General features: G+C 39.9%; 1 long non-coding RNA gene across 1 annotated transcript in view; it reads right to left on the minus strand.

Annotated features, from left to right (window-relative positions):
• Positions 1-350: 350 nt before the first annotated feature.
• LOC122798287 overlaps positions 351-19,171 on the minus strand; it is a 1,121,722-nt gene continuing 1,102,901 nt past the window's right edge. The window contains exon 2 of the long non-coding RNA XR_006364239.1: positions 351-744. This is a non-coding gene — a long non-coding RNA (uncharacterized LOC122798287). The remainder of the gene's footprint in view (positions 745-19,171) is intronic.

Raw genomic sequence — 19,171 nt, forward strand, 5'->3', positions numbered from 1 at the left:
AGCCTATGAAAACTACTAGCCACATTAAAACTGTTTAGAGAATATGCACAATTAAATAATGTGAATGGAGACCTTAACTGTGATAAAAAATGTGTCAATTGTCTCTTCAACATTCATTGCAAAACCAGAGCCATAATTCCTTGCTGCTTTACCCTTTATACCTGATGTAACTGCACTGCAGAAAACCAACATATTGCAGTTAACTAACACCACAATTCTTCTCTGCTTTAAGAAGCACAAGCATTATTATCAACTAATGCTGTATTTCAAGCATTCCATTGTGGAGGAGAACAGAGTCCATTACCCAGCAAAGTTTTCAAAATCAAATACATATTTCCTCAAATACAAAAGATGGTTGATTGTGCTTTGCTCTCTTCAGTTACATTTTTATAAACATGTTTTACATTATATGCAACATATACATTTTCATAATTGGGTACAATTTGTGGATGGTGGTGTGTCAATTTGACTTTTGTTCTTTTTTATATCATTAATATAGGACTTGTTATTTATTTGGCATTTGAATACCTGTTTATAAGCCTTCCTGAAATTTTCAGAAAGAAAAGCATAAATAATTGGATTAACAGAAGAATTGCTGTAAGCTAAGCAGTGTCCTATTATTCTGAAGATGAATGTTGCATTAGTCAGAGGGAAACTTCCAAATTCTGCCCAAAGGTAGATCACATGATGTGGCAACCAAGAAATCCCAAAAACGACAATAACCACAAGGACAGTCTGGGCCGTCTGCAAAGAATAAAAGCAAATTAATAAATGAAAACATTGCCAGATGTAATACAACATGCTGGTAACTACAATATTGTTATACTGTTTTAAATTGTCTAAGCATAATTAGCATTAAAATAAGCAACCAGGGGAAAAGCACATTCAAATTTCTGTGAATATGCAGTATTGCATTTAATATGGTCCATACCTAGAAAGCAGGTTATCCCACAGTATTGTAAAGAATCAGCTTTTAAAAATTAACAAAACAGACTTAATAATCAACATTTCAATAAGGTACATTCAGATTAAAAAAATGACTAAATGACTAATTGCAGCAAAAAAATAAGTGCCACATAAAATATTTAAATTGTGTACATTTTCCCATTCACTATGAAATAAACTTGTGTGTATTTCTTTGAAATTCTTAACAATTTAACATATTTGGAAGTTATTTCTCCTGTAGTTCCTTGTAACTCCTTACCAGCCCGATGTTGGACCTGGCTGTAAATTCCAATGAAATAAATTCAGGGATATGTGCTCCCCATAAGCTCACAAAAACAGAGATAAGAACATTGGATAAGGTACATTTTGAGAAATTAGTTCATTACTAACCTACTTTCTCAAAATGAGCACTGCAGTGCAGTGCAGTAGAAGCTATGCTCCAGACATTATCTACCTGTATACAATCATGAAAAAAATTTGATTGCTATAGGAAATAACTTGGCTTATCAAACAGGACTAAAGTGAAATAAGGGAAAATAAAGATCCACTTTATCTGCTCAGTCCCTCGCTGCTCAGAGATTACTGTCTTGCATTCAGGAACCCCTCTGTCTGATAGCTTACATGGACTATTGCTTGAACTTGAACTCATCTTTGTGTTTGGGCAAGGTTTCAAACCCTTACTGGAAAAGTTCACCCAGACTCTGCTACAACTTGCTTTGAGGGAAAGTCTAGGTTTTTTTTTTTGTATTTTGTATTACTTGATTGCCTACTTCTATTTTTTTATAATGCAATTTGTTTTTACACAGTGTTTTACTTGTATTGTGTTTTTAATTGCATATTAGAATTAGGAAAGAGCACAGCTGTGTCTCTTATGAGTCACAGAAATTAGAACAGGTCAATTAAAGAGTTACATGAAGTTAGAACAGATGGGGGTTGGAGCTGGGAGCTAAACCTTCTATTTAAGGGGTAAAGCACAATATGTCAAAGCTTTACTAGCAAAGCTCACCCAGACTGTGCTACAACTTGCTGTAAGGGAAAGGTTAGCTTGTTTTTGCTTTCTTGTATTGTTAATTACTTTATTGCCTTCTTCTATTTTGCATACTGTGATTTGTTTACTTTACACTGTGTTTTACTTGTGATCTGCTTTTAGTTGCATATTAAAACTGGGAAAGAGACCACTGCTGTCTTGTGAATCACACAGAAATTGTTTACCTCCTTCCCACTCTGTCACTTTTGTATTTTTAAACACAACTGTCTTTCTAGTTGCCTCCCCCTTATGTTAATTTGACCACAAATCTCCTTCAATCTCCTCTTTCACTGGTTGTTGTGAGAAAACACAAAATTGTCATTTTATGAAATCACTCCCCTTCAGCTATATAAATTTATTGACCATTCCTCTGTATTCTGTAGAACCAAAATACAAAAGTACCCACCCCCTTTAATCTATCTCACTCTTTTAAACTTAGTGGCTCTCCACTTAGACAGTTAAAGCTAAAGTTACCTCCTTTTTCATTTCTGACTACTTAGTGCACACTGCAGTGCTTAAGATATTAAACCACTTTTTCATCCTACCTTTAAACATCTATTGCAAGGCAACCAGTTATTGGAGAGCCCATACTGTGTCTCTCAGTTGTCATCATGGGTTAGTGCTTCTGTTTTCTCTTGGTGAGAGAAGGAGCACAGGGTCATTATTTCCTGGAGATTGTTGATCACTGGAAAGCTTAATAACTGCTTCATATGTAACAACTTGCAATTTGTGGTTATATTCTACTCGTGGTGAGAGAATGAGCAGAGTGCATTAATTCCTGACTGTTTCTGGTTGAGCAGTGAGACTCTGTACTTGACGGTCCTGATTGGTCTTGTTGCTATGCAAAACATCTACCAGGAGAAGGCTATAACAAGCCTACCAAACCTTGCATCATCTGGGACAAGCCTGAGGATCATCAAACAGGCTGTGACCTGCTTCTCATCTTGGAGTTGGTGCTAATGTTTTGCTTCTGGTAAAAGAAGAAGCAAATGAGCATTGTATCACAGCAGAGTGAAACTGTGATGAGATCAACACTAGTAGCAGCCAGGCAGTAGCCATTCAGGCAACTCCCCTCTTTTCATCATTCTTGATAAGCTAATTCTTTGTTTTCAGTAAGTACTGCTTGATTTGTTTCTAACTTCAGAATATCTGACTAAATACTTCCTCCTTAAATTTTCAGGAAAAAAGATGTGATGAGGCAAACAAAAAGGAATATGAGGGAGACAACGGATCTCAATAAGACTCTAAATTGTCTGCTGACCTATAGTTCGGACTCTTGACTAGTATGTGACACCATATGCAAGTACTGGCCAGTCTAGACAGAGAATGAAAAAAATTAAAGAGATAGTAGGGGAGAAACCATGTTTTACTTACAAGAACAAAAACAACTTAAAAAGGATGCTTTGCTTCAAAGATGGAGTTTCAAAAAGAACTGGATTCCAGACATCTAAGAAAGGAACATATAGATGTGGCAAATGCAAAGCTTGCCCTTATATAAACACCAGCCACTGCTTCTCACATCCTATTTCTGGCCAAGACTTCCAATTTAATTGATATGCTACCTGCCTTTCTCGAGATTTAGTTTATCTAGCTAGCTGCATGAAATGTGTAGCTTTCTATTTAGGTAAAACTAGCCAGTTGTTTAAAGCTAGGATTATGCAACATCTATGAGATATCACTAAAGCTAATACTAACAATGCATTAGCTACTCATGTTATACAATTTCCCACACATTCATTTACTTTTATGGTCTTGGATCACATTGTACCCAATTTTTGTGGAGGTGACCTTAAAACTTTTACAGAAATACAAGAAACTGACTGGATAATAAATCTTAGAGCTGACAGGCATCCAGGTATAAACAATATAGTACCACTGAAGCCTCTGCTTAAAAACAGATGCTTCAAAATTTTCTGAAAGTTTTCTTCATGACTTTATTTTAATGTAAGGAAGGCCTGGTTTTTGCAGCTAGAGCTATAGCTTTAAGATGTTAAAAAGTGTGTTACACCTACACAGTATGATGTCACTAAATGACAAACATCTGATTGGATGGGACTATGTTTTTAAACTAGTGAATAGAGTTCATTTTTAGATCTGATGAAGGCTGAAGAGCCGAAAGCGATTTTCTTTTACTAGAGCTCTTGGATTTTGTTTACCTGTTTGTTTGTTTGTTTCTATTAAAGGAGGAAGTGATTCTCATCATGGTGGTTTTTCCAGGCTTTTATTCAGTTTTCACAAAATAAATAAATACTTCTTACATCAATTCAAAACCAAGAACATCTAAAAGTATTACTGCTCAATGCTATGATTCTAAACAAAAAAACTCCATTCCCTAGAAGCTCTCTTCACCCTAGAGAAATCTGACATCTGTACAGTCACTGAGTCATGGTTTAAATCTGCAGAGAGCACATCAAAAATGCAAGGTTATAATGCCTTCACACATTTAGACCAGTTACTACACAGACAGGGACTGAAGGTGGAGGTGTCTCGATTTACATAGGTTCATATGTAGGTACTAGGCGATTGGCCCAAGGGCCTACGTAAGCCTAGCCAACAAGAAAGTTATTTTCCTGTGCCACTGTCAAGCAGAGACATAAAAGTGATCCCCGGGGTGTATTTCCTATTACCCATTCACTCATCAAGATTTTTCTTGAAGAGTACTAATGAAGAACTTTGCTTGACATGGATGGGTAGCCTGTTCCAGAGTATGGAAAGTCTCTGGGACAGGAATCTATCCCTCCAGCATGTCCTGTTTATTGCAGTGACAAGGTTTAGGTCCATAGAGTGTGTAGTGAGGATTGGGTTTCTTTAGGTGTAGCATGTCCAGCAGCTCTGGGTTTGACATAGCTTTATATGTTAGGCAGAGATCACCTTGGAGTAGGCGATATGCTACGGAGTAAAGCTGGAGTTTTTTGAGGCCGTCAGTGTAGGGCATTTGTTTGAGGCCAATAATCCTCTTTGTGAGGTACTTCTGTGGCCTTTCCAGCTGCTGCAGATGTCTTGTGAGGTACATTCCAAAAGGGGCGTTGTACTCTATAATGAGTCTAATGAGTGTTGAGTACAAGGGAACAATGACCTCTTTTTTCCTGGATGAGAACCCTTTTATGATGATGTGTGCCACGTAGAAGGACTTCCTGACTACTGTGGCGATGTGACTATCAAAGGAGAGACTACTGTCCACCTGGGTCCCAAGCTCTCTTATCACACATTTGGTGTTAAGTAGATTGCTGCCTATGTGGTAGTTCACGGGTACAGAGTTTTTACCAAAGGGGATGACACTGCACTTTTTGGCATTGAGCTTGAGGCCATAGCTCTGACACCAGGCATCTGTCTCAGTGAGGCCCTTCTGTAGGATGTCTACATCATTTGGGGACTTGACTATGGCTCCTAGTTTGCAGTCATCATCGAACTTCATTAGCTAGAGGCCTTCTGTGTTAGCCTGTACTTCAGAGAAGAAGATACCAAACAGGAGAGGTCCCAGGACGGAACCCTGTGGTACTCCACTTGTCACTGCTTTGAGGTCAGATTTGGAGTCTGCAACTTTTACAGTGTGGGTTCTGTCAGTGAGCCAGTTGGCAACCCATCTTGTGACATAGGGATTTATACCTAGTTTTTTTAGTTTAGCTATAATTCCAGAATAGGGGATGGTGTAGAAAGCCTTGGTGAGGTCAAGATAGGCTGTGTGAACCACCTTACCCGCATCTACGGCTTTGGTGACTGCCTCAAAGAAGTCCATCAGGTTCAGGAGGCATGATCTGCCTTTTACAAACCCGAACTGGGTGGGATCCAGAGTTTGAAGGTTACCGATGTCTTTGTTTATGAGTTCCATGATGATACGTTCCATGGCCTTGCAGACCAGGCTCATCAGGCTAATAGGTCGATAGTTCCCGGGATCAGTGGTGGCTTCCCCTTTGTGGAGTGGGATAACTGTTGCTGTGCACCATTCAGTGGGCACAAAGCCTGATGCGAGGCTATTATTGAACATGGTGCTTAAGTGGGGAGCCATTTCTTTCTGAAGTTCATGTAAAACGCAGCCTGGGATGTTGTCCGGTCCCATAGATGCTGTGTTTTTGGCTTTAGAGAGTGCAGCTTTTGCCTGCATAGTTATGATTACAGGGACTCTGCATTCTTCCTGTATAGATATGAGCCCTTTAGGAGGTGAGGGGGGGTAAAGTTAGCACTGAACCTATCTGCCAGGATGTTGGCAATATCAGTTGGTTCTGTAATTTTCATGCTTTTGTTCTGCAACTCAGATCAGATCTGGGTGTTGCTATTGAGATTCTTGACATAGCTATAGAATGCTTTGTGGTTGTCCTTAGAATTAGTGGCAATTTTGTTTTCGTAGCTAGCTTTGGAGGATATTATAAGGGATCTCGGCTTCTTACTGAGGCTGACCAGGGAGTTCCTCCACTCATGGGATTTTACTCTCTTTTGCAACAGTTTCTTCCATCTGTTGTACAGTTTGTTTATGGCAGGGGACCACCAGGTTGGCTTCCTTTTTTTGGAGGATAGCATCTTGGTTCTGTTTGGTATAACACGATCCATGCACTCGTGTAAGTGCTTATAGAGTGCATTTGTGTAGGATTCAGCAGTTGTAACTGTATTGCCCATCTGCATGGGTGTCATTAAATTCACCACTTCTGACTTAAGAAGCATGAAGTTGGCTTTGGAGAATTTTTTTACCATGGTTTCCTTAATGGGGAGTGGGGGCGGGATGTGGATATCAAGGGTGATTAGCTTATGGTCGGATCGGACCAATGAGGAGTTGATTTCAGGTGTGGAACACCTTTCATTCATGTTGGTAATGACTAGGTCTAGGATATTGTTGCCCCATCAAAATTAAATATAGCTCAAGGTTGGTCAAACAGGACAATGCACTTGAGCTACTCGATGTTCAAATCAGCCATAGGTAAAATTCAGTACCACTTCCTTGCAAGCTCTAGGTCCCCAGCTATGATGTAAGAAACCCATACCATATATTTAAAGTTATTGGAAACACTCAACTTACATCCGAATACTATATTCATGGGCTATTAACTGGGAATACTAGGTGACACCAAATATATAGGCACAGAAATTCCTGGATTTTGTAAACACAAAATCCCTGGACCAGATTGTCAATACACCAACTAGGGATGCAACTAAACTAGATCTGTTCCTCACTAATATGGGAAAGTGCTGCATAACCCCTACTGTAATGTCTTCCCTAGTAAGATCAGGTCACAAAATAGTGTCCTTTGAAGTAGAAATAAAACCCTGAACCCCCAGCTAATTTTGGAATATTCATGAACTATTCTAAGGCTAACATCTTGCCATTAACTGATAACTTGGCAAAATTACAAGCCCCCAGAAACCCTGACAAGACTGCTGCCTATGCAAAATTTTTCAAAGAAATTGTATATAAGCATGTTAATAGCTGCAAAGAGACAGCTGTACCCACATGGAAGAGAGTACAGAATTAACTCAAAAAACAAGCCACCCTGGTAGAATCACAAACTCAATAGGCTGTATAACAGAAGGAAGAAATTCATGGCAAAAGTTAAAAGGTGCAACACCCAGCAGGATAAAAGCACTCTCATCAAACTAAGCAAACAACTTAGAGGACAAATAAAGTCTAACAAAGCCAAATTTCAGGTAAATTTGGCATTCCAGGCCAAGGACAAACCCAAGGCATTCTTTTGCTATGTCCTCATCCTCAAAAGCAATACACAATTGTGTGCAGACTTCATTGTAAATGGAGCCACCTATACTGACACAGGTTACATCACAGCATGATGGAACTAATCCCCAAAGTAAGGAGACATCTGAAGAAGAATATGGAAATGTGAAAGAAAAAGAGAGTTAATATGGTGAAATTTTAGTGCAAGGGAGAAACCAAAACTAATCAATACAAAAAGAGCATCACCAAAGTTATTTGACGGGAAATACAGGTAAAGGAATCAGGACATGGAAAACTTTACACTACAAAAATAAGACGACAAAGAGGAAAAGGAGATTAGTAATCGAGAAGTTATAGAAATAGAAACTGAGGTTACAGAGTACCTCTGAAGTGAAGGATTCAGTGTAGAAAATCTAATTCAGGAAGCACCATGGCAAGACAGAGCAATAGACCTCCAAATTAAGGGGAAACCAGTGAAACAAGAAACAATTGTCAGGTGCATATGAAGATAATTTGGAGCCTCCCACAGGAAACCAGTATAAACATTCACTTGAAGATGGAGAGTAAGAGAATGAACAGGAAACTATGGAAACTCTGATGGAGCCAATGTTGAGGAGTGATAGGATGGTGAGTTCTCATATGACAGAGCAATGGATGACACAGGATGAAATTGAAGAGAATGTGCCAAAGGAAGATGAAATAGAACTTTCTATAGAGTGCCCTCAGGAAATGGAAAACAAAAAATGTGCCCTCAGTTTAGCAGAAAACAAATGAAGAGAAGAGTTGCTTGATTTAATTGATATAGATAGATGGGAGCCCTTCATTTCTTTGAACTTTCAAATGTTCGAAACTCATATGGCCGACACCATATGAGCGAACGTTTGAAAGCCTGACAAATGAAAGCCGGAGATCCCACTACAGTGCAGGATTGGGAGATTCCTCTTTTCTGCACTCTAGTGCAATCTCAGGGTGAGAATATTTAAGTAGCAGGGGGTATAGGGGGTGCAGGGGAGGGGCTTGCCCCCTGCATAACACAGTTTTACTGTGTTTACAGGTAGGTAAATGATGCTATTTCAGGATGTCGGTATTTTGGAATGTCGATCATATGGTTTCGGCCATATGAAAGTCGGCATTCTGAATGGTCAACATTTTGAAGTAGACCCAGATAGACATATTAAGATCAATGAAAGAAATAGTCTGCAGAAGGTCAATAAAACCCCTAAAGTCAGAAGTTTGATAAATCAAATGAACACAGTAATTAGGACTGTCTGTAGAGATCCATACGATATAACAGAATTAAACAGGATATATAATTGTGCAGCTAAGTTAATGACTGGTAAAGTTCTACCACAAGAACACAGGATACTGAGGGAAAGGAAGTTGAGAAATAGAATACCCTCATGGAAGTATCAAACAGAGAAAAGTATAAGCAATTAAGACAAGAAGTGCAACTGTTAGAAGAGTATAGAAGAGGAACAGATGCAAAATATGCTTAAGAAGACAGATGTGATAAAAGTGATGCACAGTATTACAACAGATTAGGATCTATCATCCACTATTGCAAATAAACTAAAAATCTCACCACAGGTGAAAAAGCGTAAAAGATACACAGATAAATATAAAGGAAAAGTACAAAATAATCAATTTATTGGTGACCTAAACATGTTTGTTGAGAACTGGGAAAAGAAGGTAAAAGGAATTTAAAGACTATCAAAAAAGAAGAAATAGATGCATTTTAGAGAAGTATCTATGAAGTTCCTGTGGAACATAACAAAGATGCTAAATGGATAAAAAAGTAAAAGAAAGAATAAGAAGTTTAAAGGTACAAAATATGAAATGTGATGAAGTAACAGACATAGAGACAGAAACAAAGTTAAGAAAAGCTTCTAATCGGAATACCCCAGGCCCTGATGTAGTACCTAACTTCTGGTTAAAAGTAATAACATCTTTCCATGATGACTTAGCCATGAGTAAGAACTATTTGTGTGCTCACCCTGAACAGACACCAAACTGGCTAACAACAGGAAAAACAATACTTCTACTTAAGAGTGAACCTGCAAGCTACCCTAAAAATTATACACCAGTAACTTGCCTTATAATGACATATAAACTATTCATTGGTACTGATGCCAACTGAGTTTATAGTCATTTAGAAGAAAACTCAATTATGGCAATAGAACAAAAGGGCAATAAAAGAAAATCATATGGAACAAAGGATCATTTGTTGGTAAATAAAGTCATAGTGAAGAACTGTAAAAAGGTAAAGAATTTAAGTATGGCATGGATTGACTACAAAAAAGCACTTGATAGTATCCCACATTCATGGATAAAAGAGTGCTTAAAATGTGTAAGATACACCCTACACTGATTGATTACATTACAGTGGCAGACCACATTGCAATTAAGCTATGATAAAGGACAAATTAATATTCCAGGGATAAAAATGTAAAGGGGGATATTCCAGGGTGACTCTCTGTCACTGCTGCTATTCTGTTAAGCTATCTACTTAACAGCTTAGGCCATGGCTATAATTTGGCTCCTAGAAAACAACAAACTGTAAAGACTTCTCATCTTCTCTTTGTCGATATTTAAAACTGTAAAGCTCATCAGATGAGGACATGAAAGCAGAACTGTAAGTTGTCAAAACTTTTTCAGATGATGTAAGAATATCAAATGGTCTTGATAAATGTGCAAAAGCAACTTTTAAAGCAGGAAAACCATAGCACTGAGAAAACATCAGCTTGGAACAAGAATGTGATATAAAAGAACTTGAGCAAGAGGGAGTGTATAAATATTTGGGAACTGAAGAAGGATCAATAATAATAATACATGAACAATTGTGAATAAAATGTAGTAATGAATACTTTAGAAGACTTAAATTAATCCTAAATCAATGTTGACATCTAGGAACAAAATCCAAGCTATAAACCAAATTTGCTTTTCCTGTCCTAGTTTACAGTTTCAGAGTGAGTGACTAGCCCCAAATGTGTTGGATAGATTAGACAGGAAAACAAGAAGAATGCTTCATGCTCACCAAATGATTTATAAAAATCAGTGCATACCAAGATTATATATTCCCTGTTCCGAAGGAGGGATGGGCCTCCTTGAAATTGATTACCTGTATAGATCTGTAATCGGGGGACTCCACACATATCTGCTGACCTCACAAGATCCACATGTAGTGAAAGTTCTGAACCATGAGGAGAATAAATCTAAGATGGCTTCCCTGCTTAATCTAGCAGAAGCATATCAGTGTCAAGCAGGAATGGAAATCAAACCAAAAGTAGATAAAAATCAAGCAGCAACTGAATGTACCAAAAAAAAACAAAAGAAAGTATATAAGGTGAAGGACCAGATGAGAAGGCAAGGAACGTGGGAAATGCATAAATACAGATGCAAGTATAGAAAACTTCTGGAAGAACCTCATGTTGATCAGGATCGAATGCAGAAATGGTTAAGGAGAGGCAAATTCAAACCGAGAGATGAAAGGCTAACATTGGCAGCACAAGGCAGTGGGATACGTACATGTTGGTTTACAAAGTCCATCGAACATGTGGGAAAAACACACCAATGTAGATTTTGTAAAACAGAATTGGAAACAGTTGCACACCTCGTATACTAATTGCAGAAGGACTGTATAATGAAAGGCATAATAATGTGGCAAGACTGTTGCACAGGGGATTGTGCAAACATTATGGTATTTATGTGGCTGAAAAATCCTGGAAACCTGAGCTACAAAACATCATAGAAAATGATGAAGTCTGCATTACATGGGATTACCCATTACCAACAGTTAAAAAGATAGATGCTAGAAAACTGGATATAGTGGTCCATGAAAAGAAGACAACAGTAGTATTGATCAGTGAAATCGCCACATCCAGTGACCACAGTGTCTTGCATACAGAGAGACACAAAGTCATAAAATTTTATTATTTTATTTATTTTATTTTACATTTGTTAACTGGGATGGTCCGACTGGATACATGTCCTTTTTCAGCGGAGGCCCGGGGAGAAAAGCTCCAACGATCAAATATAAAAAATAAATATATATATATAAATATATATATATATATATATATATATATATATATATATATATATATATATATAAAAACGATAAAATATCAGGATTAACATGTAGAAATGAGAGCAATGTGGAATAAAGATACCCAGACAGTTCCAATAGTAGTAGGAGCAACAGATCTTATAAAAAAGAATCTACAGTCCTATTTAACTATGTTATTGTCAATCTCTTCTCCGGTCCAGCTGATGAATCTGGGAATCTTGAGGCAATGTTATAACTGCCTCATGTACACAGACAACCCTCTCCTCCTCCCACATAACACAAATACTTGCGAGAGATGCAGCTATTTAGCCAAACTGGAGGCTGAGCTCTCTCAACTCAGGACTGGCAAGACCAGACAGGAGGAGAAGGCAACTACACACACCACAAAACCAGCCTCACATAATGCTACCACTCCACTGAATCAAACACATAAACACACAAAGACATACTCGGAGGCTCTGAGTAAAAATTTACCTAAACAGCAGAGGCCTCCAAAGCAGACACCCAAACAACTGCTACCTCAAGACACCCCACAAGCAACACATAAACCACAAAAGCAGTGTGCAAAGCAGTCACAGCCCTTAAGGCCAAATACAACACCAAACATACTTGTCATAGGTGACTCCATAGTCAGACACACTGACGCCCCACTCACCAGGCTGAACAAGGAGAGGGTCACAGTAAGCTGCCTATCGGGCGCTAGAATCCGACACATAACACAAGCACTCGGGTCACTCCACGGCAAGTACAAATATGACACAGTCATTGTCCATGCTGGTGTGAACGACCTGAGATGTACCTCCCTGGACTACATGAAAAGAGACATAGAGGAGCTCTCTGATTATGTAGCCCAGGCAGGTATGACCCTAACCCTGAGCAGTATCCTTCCTTCACCAAGAATGATGCCACAATATAGAGACAAGATGATCAGCTTTAACAATTGGCTTAATGTCTGGTGTCATTCAAAGGGGATCCAGTGTCTGTCTGCCTGGGATGACATGCTTGACAAGCCACGCTGCTTCGCAAGGGACGGCTTGCACCTGTCACCCCTGGGATTCCGGATATTGGCTAAGGCTCTTGCCACCCCATAGTGCCTTTTTAGGCAAGGCTCAAATTCTAAACCTACCACCCTAGAAAACAAAAATGGGAAGAAACTGAGGGTAATGCTGCTCAATGCCAGAAGTCTAAATCTCAAAATGCACGCACTCGAGGCCCTTCTCAGTATGGAGAACATCGATGTCTGTGCTGTAACTGAAACCTGGTTCAAGGCTCCTGAGAGCACCCCGGCACTATTAGGTTTTACCTCATATCATGCGTTCCGCCCCCAAAACCCGGACCACACCACAAAAGGAGGGGGTGTATCCATATTCATAAAGGATACCCACACCTCCAGGTTGGTGGCAATGCACGAAGCTCCGGAAACCATCCAGGTGCAACTAACCATAGGCAAAACTGCTCTACAAATTGTAGCATGCTACAGGCCACCCTCTCAAACTCAGGAACCCCACACAGCCTTCCTGAAGACACTGGAGGGTATAAATGTATCTCCAAACACCATCATATTGGGTGACTTCAACTACCCGAATATAGACTGGGAACATTACTCAAGCCCTAACTTTCTAGCCCAATGGTTCCTGGAGTTCATAAATTCAAATGCCATGGAACAGCTAGTCACTGTTCCCACGAGAGGAGAAAATATACTAGATCTCATTATCACAAACATGGGGACAAAATGCTCCACACGAAGTATATCCCTCATTGGTGAGATCTGATCATAAACTAATCTCACTGGAAATCCACATCCCGTCCCCACCCCAAACAAAAAAGACTATAGTGAAGAACTTCTCTAAAGCAAACTTCACACTACTCAAGACTGGTGTGGTATCCTTCAAGGCCCCTGAGCCAGAGGAAACCACAACCCAAGCTGCGGAAGCCCTTACAAATGCCTTCTATGAACACCTCCAGGACTGCATGGATCAGGCAATCCCAAATAAAACCAAGACTCTTTCCACAAAGGGCAAACGTCCAGTCTGGTGGATCCCAGCCATTAACAAACTTTACAATAAGAGGAGAAAGCTATTACATGATAGAACAAAATCCATAAAAGGGAAGTCACCCCTGATCATTATTAGTAAAAAAATACGAGCACTCATAAAATCAACTAAGGCCAATTTTGAGAGAAAAATTGCCATGGATTCAAAGGACAATAATAAGGCCTTTTTCAGCTATGTTAGGAACCTGGGTGGAAACTCCCAGATATGCTCAGAATTAGTCCAAAATGATACAAAATCACTGAACCCACAGACATTGCCAACATACTGGCAGACAGGTTCAGTGCAAACCTCACCCCCCTCTCCCCCCCTAAAGGAGAGATAACTATCCCAGCCGAGTGTAGCCTCCCGGACATCTCAAATGCACAGGTGAAAGCTGCTCTCTCTAAAGCTAAAAACACAGCATCAATGGGACCGGATGGTATCCCCGGCTGTGTGCTACACGAGCTAAATGAGGAATTAAACCCGCACATAAGGCAGCTGTTTAATCTCAGCCTTACCACAGGATACGTGCCCAAGGAGTGGCATACGGCAACTGTGGTCCCACTCCACAAAGGCGGCGCCTCTATGGACCCTGGTAATTACCGCCCCATAAGCTTAACAAGTCTAGTCTGCAAAGCTATGGAGAGGATCATAATGGAGCTCATAAACAAAGATATAGGGGACTTGCAGACATTGGACCCGACCCAGTTTGGCTTTGTCAAGGGAAGATCACGCCTTTTGAATTTGGTCGACTTCTTCGAAACAGTCACCAAGGCCATTGATGAGGGAAAGGCAGTCCATACAGCCTACCTTGACCTTGCAAAGGCTTTCGACACAATACCCCACTCAGGTATTGTAGAAAAACTTACCAGCTTAAATGTAAACCCATATGTCACAAGATGGGTTGCAAACTGGCTTAAGGACAGAACCCACAGGGTTAGAGTTGCTGGCGCTGTGTCAGACTCCAAGCCAGTCACAAGTGGTGTCCCACAGGGCTTAGTCCTTGGCCCCCTATTGTTTGGCATCTACTTCTCAGAAGTACAGGCCAACATGGGAGGACTTTGGCTGACAAAGTTTGCAGACGACTGCAAACTGGGCGCCATAGTGGAAAGTGCATCGGACACGGATATCCTTCAGAAGGGACTCACGGAAACAGATAGCTGGTGCCAGAGCCATGGCCTGAAGTTAAACGCCAAAAAATGTATAGTCATACCCTTCGGGAAAAACAAGGTAACCCCAAGCTACCATATAGGTGGCAATCCACTAAGCACAGAAGAGGTTATCAGGGACCTGGGGACCCAGGTTGACAGTGGCCTTTCTTTGACACTCACATTGCTAAAGTGGTTAGAAAGACCTTCTACATTGCCCACCTGATCATGAAGGGATTCACATCCAGATCTAGTGAGGTCATTGTTCCCTGTACTCTTCACTTATCAGACCAATGATCGAGTACAATGCCCCATTCGGGATGTATCTCACCCGACATCTGCAGCAATTGGAGAGACCCCAAAAGTTCCTCACCAAAAGGATAAAGGGACTCCAAAATCTGTCATATGCTGCCAGATTGAAGAAACTCCAGCTCTATTCAGTCGCATACCGTCTGCTCAGAGGTGACATGTGCCTGACATACAAGGCCATGTCCAACCCGGAATTAATGGACATGCTCCACCTCAAAAATCCAAATCCACCAAAACCACTAGAGCAAGCGACTTAAACCTTAGCACGGATATAAATAGGACATGCTGGAGGGATAGATTTATCACTCAGAGACTCCCTATGCTGTGGAATAAAATCCCGGTCCATGTGAGGCAGAGCACCTCGCTGACTCTGTTCAAGAGAAATCTAGACCTGTGGATGGGAGATCGTAGGTTTACCCCGGGAATCATATCTGTGTCACTGCTGGACAGAGGCACAACAAACTAATGGGCACAGTATTTTTTCATATAAGGGGTGGCGTAAGCCACAAAAATTTGGGCTGGGCTTATAAATGCCTTAGGGCAGATAGCCTAGTATAAACCTATGAACCTATGAACCTATGAACCTATGTAACCCTGTATGAATTGCCAGAGTCATTTCTGGGCACATTGCGGGTACTGGGAAGAGCATTTATGACTGACATCAAAGACTGAGACAATGCTGATTTCATGAACTTTAATCGTACTTTGCTTAGGAATGGGATCCATTCCCATCATGCTATTAGAATAGCAAAAGACTTGGAGAAATTAAAAAAGTGAGAAGATATAGCAAACCTACTGGCTGATAAATTCAGCTTTCCATCAGGAAATACCATCAAATATAACTCCCCCTGCTATCACTAGGGAACAGATCCTTAATGCTTTCTTTAAGGCCAAGAATACTACATCAATGGGCCTAGACAATATCCCAGGATGTCTTCTAAATAGCATGAAAATGACTGATCAGGCCCACTGGAGTTGCTATTTAACTGAAGCCTGCAAACATCTTCTTGCCTCATGAATGGAGAACAGCAACAGTCATTCCTCTGCACAATGGTGGGCCTTCTACAGATTTTGGAAAATACAGACCCATAAGTCTCACTAGTCTAATATGTAAAACCATAGAAAGCATTATCATGGAAATGATCAATAGTAATATAGTAAACCTTCAGACACTGGACCCAACCCAGTTTGCTTATGTCAAGGGCAGGTTATGCCTACTCAACCTGGTGGACTTCTTTGAGAAGGTTAGCAAAGCATTGGATGAGGGCAAAATGGTTCACACTGCCTACCTTGACCTGACCAAAGCATTTGACACACTCAGGCTTTATTGACAAACTCAAGAGGTTAGGTTCAAACCTGTATGTCACCTGATGGATAGCCAACTGGCTCACAAAGAGGACACAGGAAATTAGAAATGGGGAGTCTGTCTCTGCAAAGAAGCCAGTCACAACTGGAGTCTCTCAGGGAATGGTCCTTGGACTGCTTCTTTTAGGCATTTACTTCTCTGAAGTCAAGGCCAAAGTCAATGGTCTCTGGCTGACTACATTTGCAGATGATTGCAAATTAAGAGCTGTCATTGAATCCCACACTGACACAAATGTTTCCAGGAAGGGCTGACCCAGACAAACAACTGGTTTCAGAGCCATGGACTAAATGTAAATGGCAATAAATGCATAACAGTATCCTTCAGGAAGTCATCCACCCCTGTTAACTAACATATTTACAACACACCCTTTAGAGATGACCCAGTAGTCAGGGACTTAGGGACACACATAGACAGCAATCTAGCGTTTGACCATCACGTGTCTGCAGTAGTGATAAATCATTTTATGTTGTGTAACTTATAAACAAAGGTATAGAATCTAGGTCCAAGGAGGTCATTGTTCCACTGTATTTGGCATTCATCAGACCTATCGTTGAGTGCAATGCTCCCTTTGGTATGTACCTAACCAACATATCCAACAATTAGAATGTTCAAAGAGGTTCCTCACTAAAAGAATACAGGGCATAATTTCCTATGCAGACCATCTCAAGGCTTGATTCCTGTATGCTGACTCCTGCAGGCTTTTGAGGGAAGATGTATGCATAGCATACAGGGCACTGTCAGACCCCACTCTGATGGACCTTCTGCATTTCCACAAAACAAATAGCACCCGAATTACCTATTCTAAAGACTTAATCCTTGCCTGTGATATAAACAGGACCTGCTAGAGAGACAGGTATGTATCCCAGAGACTACGCCATCTCTGGAACAGATTCCCAATCCATGTGAAGCAGAGTTCCTCCCTAACTCAATTCAAGTGTAACTTGAATAATTGGATAGCAAACAAGAAATGAATCCATGGTTTGGCACCTTTGTCTCAAATGGATACAGGCATCTGTAAATGGTTCATCTCCCATGCCCCTGCTTGCAAATGTTTCATCTTCTATATCCCTGCTTACATCTGTCAAGGGTAGCAGAACTTGTCAGAGATTTGGGATGCATGGCTAGGCTTAAAAAGGCCCTAGTGGCTGTTAGCCTAGTAAACACCCATGAACCTATGAACCTAGGAACATGGGGGGAGAGTAGTTGCTGGCTACAGCTAAACATGCAGATGAGTTCAAGTAAGGGAACTGCAACAGCCATTGGGAAGGGGTGAAGATTAGCTGTTAGGTTAACAGGGCAATTGGGGGATTGTTGTTTAGTTCTGTGAACAATGATTAAGAACAGATTTATAATGTAATTTGGGAATATGGGTACAGAAACAATTGTCTGCATGAAGTTTAGTCTCCATTCTATTTATTAGTATGGAACCACATCCAAAAACATATCCAGCTTATTAAAATATGTTTACGTGCACCAAATTAATACACCTATTAGTTTATCCAACAAACAGCAAAGTAACCCTCAATGACACAATGTTCAAAATTGTTATGAAGTGTCTTAGGTATAACCACAGCAAGAATATTGTTTGCAAGTGCATGTATGCATATGTGAAATATAACAAATATGCACAGTAATCTCTGTTGAATACAGTTTTTTGGATGATATCCATGTACTCTTGGGGAATAAACCAAACAGTTTTAGGAAACCATATATAATCAGATAGCTGAACAGAGATGTCCAAACTCTAAATATTTAACCTTGGCATGTATGATCGAATAGCTTCTTAAGTATCTTTTTTAACTCTATTTTTCTTCAGATTTCATAATATGCATTGTCAAAAATTGTAAACATATACTAACAAAAACAAAAACAAAAAACATAGAAGAGAAAACTTGGAAACATATATAAACTGCCACCAACAGCAAAAATAAATAATTAATTAGCCTTGGCCAGCATCACACTATCCTACACAATAATAATTTTCAGGTAAAAATCCCATTATATCTACAAACCTACTTCTTAACTCTTCCTAATTTTGGCAGAACATCCTTCATTTTGCCTCATTTGTTAGTGCCGCTCTTCAAAAATATTTTGATTTTCTGGTAAATCAGTGAGGATTATATTCAGTTAATAATGCCAGATATTAGAGATTTATACTAATTATTGCTCAGATAATGAAGGTTGATGCAAAACATGTTGTTATATTAACTTTTTATGTGAACTAGAGTAAAATTGTCCTGAATTTTGACTCTCTGCCTCAGATTAGTTTTAGATTCTGGGGCAGCTCGTGCCATCGGACTGCAAGGCTGCAGCTGCCCCAGCTGTGAAAAGAAAGAAAAAGAAAGCTTAACATTTTAAAAAATAAAATATTTAAATACTGTTTTGGTTAGCTGCTAGTCTGATTGACTCGCTGTTAAAGTCCCAGAACTTGAACTGCGCACAGATGCGTGCTCGGCAAGTTCCGAGTTTAAAAAAAAATAGTTTCTGTAAATCCAGACTGCTGTAAAAGCAGACCAGATAAAGAAGAGAAGGTATCAGTGTACAGATGGCCAGAAGTCTATGCTGTTTGTAACTGCAGTAAAGTAGAAGGGGATCGGACTGCCACATGCACAGTCACA

The sequence above is a fragment of the Protopterus annectens genome, chromosome 3.part1 (assembly GCF_019279795.1).
Source record: "Protopterus annectens isolate FY-2018-M chromosome 3.part1, PAN1.0, whole genome shotgun sequence".
Lineage (NCBI taxonomy): Eukaryota > Metazoa > Chordata > Ceratodontiformes > Protopteridae > Protopterus > Protopterus annectens.